The sequence below is a fragment of the Phoca vitulina genome, unplaced genomic scaffold (assembly GCF_004348235.1).
Source record: "Phoca vitulina isolate PV1807 unplaced genomic scaffold, GSC_HSeal_1.0 scaffold18, whole genome shotgun sequence".
In the NCBI taxonomy this organism is placed as follows: domain Eukaryota; kingdom Metazoa; phylum Chordata; class Mammalia; order Carnivora; family Phocidae; genus Phoca; species Phoca vitulina.
In genome coordinates this window covers 13219044-13226633 of record NW_022589721.1, presented here as the reverse complement: position 1 = coordinate 13226633, position 7590 = coordinate 13219044, and positions in this window count along the sequence as shown.

The following is a 7590-nucleotide window of genomic DNA, read 5'->3' as shown; positions in this document are numbered from 1 at the left end:
GGTGAAAGCTGATAGCTTGTCTCAGCAGGAGCCTGCAAGGCTTGGATGCTGGATTCCTCCAGGCTCCTGGCATCATCACTTGCCACAGCTGGAGGGAATGTGGACAGAGAAGGAGGAGTACATTGGGAGGGCAGAGGCAGACCTAGAGGCAAGTGAAAGGATACAGGACCTGTGCCCTGAACATAATGAATTCGAAGACAGAGGATGGAATTGATGCCGATTAAAGGAGAGGAGGCTCCAAGCCCAGAATGTTGGATTTAAAGCTATTTCACGGATGTGGAAAGTCATCTTGGCACCAGCTCATAAGGAAAGAAGAGAGGCAAATCTGTCATCAGCTAAGCCTTTCAGAAAAGTTTCAGGCCCCCAGACCTAGTAAGCACTGCTTCTGGTAGAAGCTGTCAAGTCAGACTGATAAACTGCTGGGCTCCTGCAGTTTATTGAGCCTGAAATGAGTGTAGAAGGTCAGATTCTCTGAGTTAAGTTACATTCTCAGATTTTCCAGCTGGAAATGAAAATCTAGGACCTGCCTTATTGCTATCTCATCTCTTCTAGAGGTAACTTCAGCCAGTAATCACATGAAGTTTAACTAAAACAGAAGCTGGACCTATTTTATGCCATGAACACTTTTTTTTTTTTTAAGATTTTATTTATTTATTTGACAGAGAGAGAGAGAGTGAGAGAGGGAACACAAGCAGGGGGAGTGGGAGAGGGAGAAGCAAGCTTCCCGTTGAGCAGGGAGCCCGATGTGGGGCTTGATCCCAGGACCCTGGGATCATGACCTGAGCTGAAGGCAGATGCTTAATGACTGAGCCACCCAGGCGCCCCTGCCAGGAACACTCTTAACTATCTGTTGAAGACTAACAGACTACTGCTAGTAATGTTTGTAAATGCTCCAAATAAAATACATGAATACAACGACAACTACATTGAAATAGAAAGTATCCATATATTAAAGATATTTGTGAAATAGTAATAATAGTGCTTCTTTATTAATGAATTAAATAGCTAGATCTAGCAATAAATCCCAAAATTTCCATAATTAAAGTAGTGATGTATAGTAATGAGGATCAACAATATGTTGAGATACCTACAGCAAACAAAGGCACCTAACAGTGCTCTACAAAATGAGCCATAATATAGACAGACACATAGTGTCAAAGGAGACAGAACGAAGGCAATTAACTCTGCCTAGGGAAGGGAAAGCTAGGTAGAGGCGGAGAGAGTGAAGGGGTGAGTAGGGGTTCCTGAAGAAAAGTGGGGAAAGGCAATCAGCTTTGGAGCCTGAGTAGCAAGATGGCATGGATGTTTATAACCAGAGGTTTCAGAAAGGTGAGTTGAGACCTGTTTGGGAAGTTCAGAATTTGTCCTTCATCCTTGATGAAATAGGAATCCATGAAAGCTATTAAGAAGAGGCATAATGTGATCCGATTTACATGTTAGTAAAGTAACTGGCAGCCATGTGGATTGCTTGGGAGAGCGGTTCAGTGACAGAGTGGACAGTCAGATCAAGGACACCCCCCACCCCCCGCCTTAGACAGCCTGCTATAGGCCCAGGCAAGAGAGGAGGGACTGAACTTGGGAGGCAGTAAAGGATCCAGAAGAGGAAATAGAATCTTATAAAGATTTGGATATAGACTTGAGGGGTAAGAGGAAAGAAGATGTGAAAATAATTTCAGGGTTTCCAATGGTGCCATTAAGATAAATGGAGAGAGTACAGAGATCAAGGTAATTAGGTTAGAAAGATGCTGACTTTTAAGTGCCTGTGGGTAATCTACGAACAACTGTAAATTCCGTAACTGGAAATATATGAACTATAAAAAAAAAAAAAATGTACTGATGAGTGATGAAGATCAACAATATGTTAAGATATGTGTATCAACCATATGGTTATATGAAAATGTGTGTGGTTTCTATTACTGATGAAATCAGGTATTACTGATATTCCTGTGGTTTGGTGCCTACATTTATACTAGAAGGAAATTCTATATTTCAATTAGAAGTTAGTAAAGGTGTAATATTTTTGCCTTCCAAGTTCAGAGATCATTTAGAGGGAAAAGCTCAAGTTAAAAAAAAAAACCCTGTTTAGGGCGCCTGGGTGGCTCAGTTGGTTAAGTGACTGCCTTCGGCTCAGGTCATGATCCTGGAGTCCCGGGATCGAGTCCCGCATCGGCCTCCCTGCTCAGCAGGGAGTCTGCTTCTCCCTCTGACCCTCCCCCCTCTCATGTGCTCTCTCTCATTCTCTCTCTCTCTCAAATAAATAAAATCTTTTTTAAAAAATTAAAAAATAAAAATTAAAAAAACCCTATTTAGAAGGTGATAAAAACCATTGGCCCCCCTCCCCCTCCCTCAGCAGACAGGCAAATGAATATAGCTCTTTAAGTCCTTTACTTTGGAAAACTACAAATTTATGTTAACCATTGGTCAAAATATTTGTAAAGAGGGTAGATCTCATCTAAATATGTAAGATGTATTTATTTTCTACAAACTAAATTTTAAACTCAAGACTATACAACAAAGTTGGTAAAAAAACAAAACAAAAAACCTCATGTCAGTCATTCTTGGTCATTCTCCTATTCAAGCAGCTTTGGGAATTTGTCATAATTTCCCAGTCTCATATTATCCAGGAGAAGACCTGTAGGTTGATCATCTGTCCACACAGGCTACCCATATGATGTCTATTGTCCTTCTCTGAGGGCTACTTCAGGTTCAGTGGTTCTCTGTTGTTTGAGACATATGAATTTTCCTTTATGTCTGCCTAAGTCCTTTCTTCTGAAAGGTACCACATGCCTATTCCTCTCTAGAACTTTCAACTTGTCTCTGGTTGTTCTGCCACATATTTTATCTAAAGCCATAAAGCACAGGACAGGAAAATGGGGGAAAGGGAAAAAAGGAACTATAATAAGAAAGTTAATATTTAAAAATATTATCTACCCACGTATTTCTAAAATACCACTTTGGAATCAATTTCAGGAAAAAAATGGATGCATTTGATACAAACAAAAAAATCTCAACTACACAGAAACTTTATGATTTAATCAAAATTATCATTACTCAATTTGTCATCCCATCTCATTCACCAGATTTTATCCTAAGTAATTTTAAGCTATTGACAAAAAATAAAATCCATTCTCAACAGGCAAATAATTGAGGCTCTGAGGATATTAAAAAATATGCCACAGGAAGGACTTTCTAAATATGACTCAAAATCCAAATGCAATAAAAGAAAATGTTGATAAATTTGACTACACAAAAAATGAAAGTGATACTCATAGAATAAAAAACACCATAAGCAAAGTAAAAACATAAGACACTGGAAAAAGGTTTATGGAAAAGGGGGTTAATCTCCATAATCTCTGAAGAGCTTCTAGAAATGAAGAAGGAAAAGGCCGACATCCCAATGAGGGAAAAAGATGAAATAGAAAAGTATACAGAAAAGCAAAGCAAAAGAAATACAAATGACCCTAAATATAATACAAAATTCTCAATCCCACATAATAAGAAAAAAAAAATTAGACCCTCACTGAGAAATGCCCTCTTCTGGCCACTAAGGAGCACAGGCATTGGGTTTATCCTCCCACATGAAATTTAAAAACCATTAAAAATATATGATACAACAATTTTCAGACATTGACGTGCATCAGCTCAGGACAGTGGTCCCTGAGAGAATGGAAACAAATGAGTTGGGCCATCTGATTGTCCAGGGTCACTGTTTGGAGAGAGCTTCCATGCTGCCACGCAGAGAGGAAACCCAGGGAGAGAGCTTAACAGTCTCCCTAAAATGAGAACATGGAGTTGGTAGTCCTAGAAAGTCCAGATGATTGGATTTCACAGTGCCACATGTGAGAAGGGACCCATACAAAGAACTTCTGCATTCTACAGATGGCTCCCCCCTTAAATCTTCAGCTGAACGCTAATCACTACGTGCACGTGAGCAAACTACCTGAGACAATGGAAATACGCACGGAAAGAAGCAGGGTGGCAATACCTAGGGATCACACAGGGATGAGAACAGTTGTGTTCCATCAACCAGAGTGGTAAGCCCTGTAATGAAGGGAGACTGGATAGTCTTCAGAAAATTATTGCCTCTGATGCGGGGAAAAGTTACTGACACTAAAGACTGTTTTGGACATGCCTAATAAAGTTTAAAAGCAAGACTTAAAAGGTGCAAACTATTTCCAAGGAACATAACTGCCTCCCACTGAAAAAAAGCTCAAGAATACAGGAACACAAAAATATGCAGCATTCAACAACATAAAACTCAGAGGGTCTGGGAGCCAACCCCAAGATTCCAGGCATGCATCAGAGGAGGAAAATGCAAAACATGATCTATCCTAAATTACAATGATTATAGAATTAGTGGACAAAATCATTAAAAACTGTTATAACTATGTTGAAGAAAATAGATTGAATATGTTAAGTGAAGACATGTAAGATTTTTAAGAAATTTTTCTAGGAGAGAAAAAATATAGTGTAATGAAAAAATTCACAAGGTGAGATTAACAGATTATTAAACACTATAAAAGTAAAGATCAGTGAATTTGAAGACAGTAATAGAAACCACCCAAAATGAAAGAGACAAAAGACTGGGAAAAAATTGAACAGAGCATCAATGCACTGAAGGAAATTTAGGCAACCTAGTATAAAAAGTTCCTGAAAAAGAGGCAGAAAAATATTTGAGAAAATAATGGCCCCAAATTACCCAAATTTTATAAAACCATAAAGCCTTCAACAAGCCCCAAATATAAGAAACATGAATCCTACACCAAGGTACATCATAGGCAAGTGTTTAAAACCATGGATAAAGAGAAAAATCTTAAATATAGCCAAAGAATAAAGACAAACTATGTAAAAACAAATCAAGATAAAAGTAACAGCAGAATTTTCCATCAGAAACACAGCAAGCCAAAATTCTTTGCTGCCTACAAGAAACCCACTTTCACTATAAATACAGAAATGGATTAAAAGTAAAAGAAGGGGAAGAGATATAACATGCAAACAGTAATCAAAAGAAAACTGGAGGGACTATATCAATATCTGACAAATTAGATTTCAGAGCAAAATATTACCAGAGTCATTTCATAATGATATAGTGGTCAATTTGTCAAAAGGATATAGAATTCTAAATACTTATGCATGTAATAACAGAGCTTCAGAACACAAGAAGTGGAGGCACCTGGGTGGCTCAGCCGGTTAAGCATCTGGCCCTTGGTTTTGGCTCAGGTCATGATATCAGGGTAGTGAGATGGAGCTCCAACGAGTCGGGCTCCACCCTCAGTGAGGAGCCTGCTTCTCTCCTCCTCCCTCTCCCTCTGCTCCTCCCCCTGCTTGTGTGTGCCCTCTCCCTTTCCCTCTCTATCTCTCACTTTCTCTCAACAATAAATAAATAAATCTCTAAGAAGTTTTTAAAAGGGAATACAAGAAGTAAATCTAATAGAGCTCAAACAAAAATAGGGAAATCCACAATGATGGTTGGAGACTTTATCATCCCTTTCATAAAAAATGTGAGAACAAGTAGACAAAAAATCAGTAAGGGTATGAAAGCCTTGAACGGAGACTATCAATTAACCTGACCTAAATAATATTTACAGAATTCCCAACCAACAACAGAATACACATTCCTTCCAAATGTACATGAAACATGTGTCAAAAAAGACCCTATTCTGGGTCACAAAATAAGATTCAACAAATTTGAAAGGATTTTGAACATGGTATACTCTCTGATCACAATGGAATTAAATCAGAAATAAACAGAAACTGTGATGAATACCTGTAAAGCTTTTTAATAATCCATGGGTCAAAGAAGAAATCAAAAGTAAAACAAATTATTTTTGACTGGTAAAAATGAAAACGGATCATTAAATTTTGTGGGATTCAATTAAATAAGTACATAGAAAGAAATTTACAGGACTGAAGAATAAGGGTCTGAAATCAATGACCTAAGTTCTCACTTAAGAAATTAGGAACAGAAGAGGGATTAAATCCAAGTAATAAAGAAAAAAGCACAAAATGATGAAATAAATAAGAGAAAAATAGGGAAAAACATTAACAAAATAAGAAAACTGCAGGTCAATAGCCCTCATAAACATAGATGTAAAAATTCTCAACAAAATTTTAGCAAATTAAATCTAGCACCGTATAAAAAGTACCATAAAGAATTATGAAGTAGAGTGTATCCCTGAAATTCAAGATTGTTTCAATATTTGAAAATCAGTCGGTATCATTCACCATTTTAACAGATGCCACATGATTATTTCCATAGTTGCATAAAAAGCATTTATTTGACAAAATCTGAAATGCACTCCTGATAAAAATTCCTAGCAAACAGAACAGAAGGGAACTTCCTCAATCTAATAAAGGGCATTTACAAAAACCCACAGATATACTCACAGGTGGCTGGACTCTCCATGTAAAAAAAATCCTAAGAAATGGTGATGGGTATTAAAGAGGGCATGTATTGCATGGAACACTGGGTGTTATACGCAAACAATGAATCACGGAACACTACATCAAAAACTAATGATGTAATGTATGGTGATTAACATAATAAAAAAAGAAATAGATTTTTAAATGCTTTAACAAAGTGTAGGATATAAGAGCAATTCACAAAAATCATTTGTATTTCTATATGCTAGCAACAGATAATCAGGAAATAAAAGTTTTAAAAGATTTTTAAAAAGGTTTTATTTATTTATTTGAGAGAGAGAAAGTGCTAGCAAGCATCAGGGAGGTGCAGAGGGAGAGGGACAAGCAGACTCCATGCTGAGCTCAGAGCCTGATGCGGGGCTCAATCCCACACTCCTGAGATCATGACCTGAGCCAGAATCAAGAGTCAGATGCTCAACTGACTGAGCCACCCAGGTGCCCCAGGAAATTTTTAAAAATATCTTGGACAATAGCATTTAAAAATATGAAAATTGGGAGATATTTGGCAAAAGATGTGCAACAGTTGTATAATGAAAACTACAAAATTTTTCAAGAGAAATTAATGAAGACGTAAGTAGAGAACTATACGGTGTTCTTACATCAAAGGACTCCTCATTGTTGAGATGTCAGTTCTTCCCCAAATTGATTTATAGACTGAATGTAATCCCAATCAAAAGCCTAGCAGGATATGGAAATGCAAAGAATGGAATATAGCTGAAACAACTTTGAAAAAGAATAACAGTGTTAAAGGGTTTACCCTTTCTGATTTCAAGGCTTATTATAAAGCTACAACAATTAATACAATGTCATACCAGATCATAATAAATAAATCAAGAGAATGGAAATAATGAGTCCAGGAATAGACCAACACACAGTCCATTGATTTTTGACAAAAGTGTAAGGGCAATTCAATGGGGAAAGAATAAGATTTTCAGTAAATGGTGCTGGAGGAATTGGCTAGCCACTTGCAAAGAAAAACGAAAGAAAAAAAAAAGGCTTTAACCCTTACTTCATACCATACACAAAAATTAACTTGAAATTGATCATAGACCTGAGCAAAATTAAAACTATAAAACTTCAAAAAGAAAACAAAGAAGAAATTTTTAATAATCTGGATTTGGCAAAGATTTTTCTTAAGATTTTATTTATTTATTTGACACAGAGAGA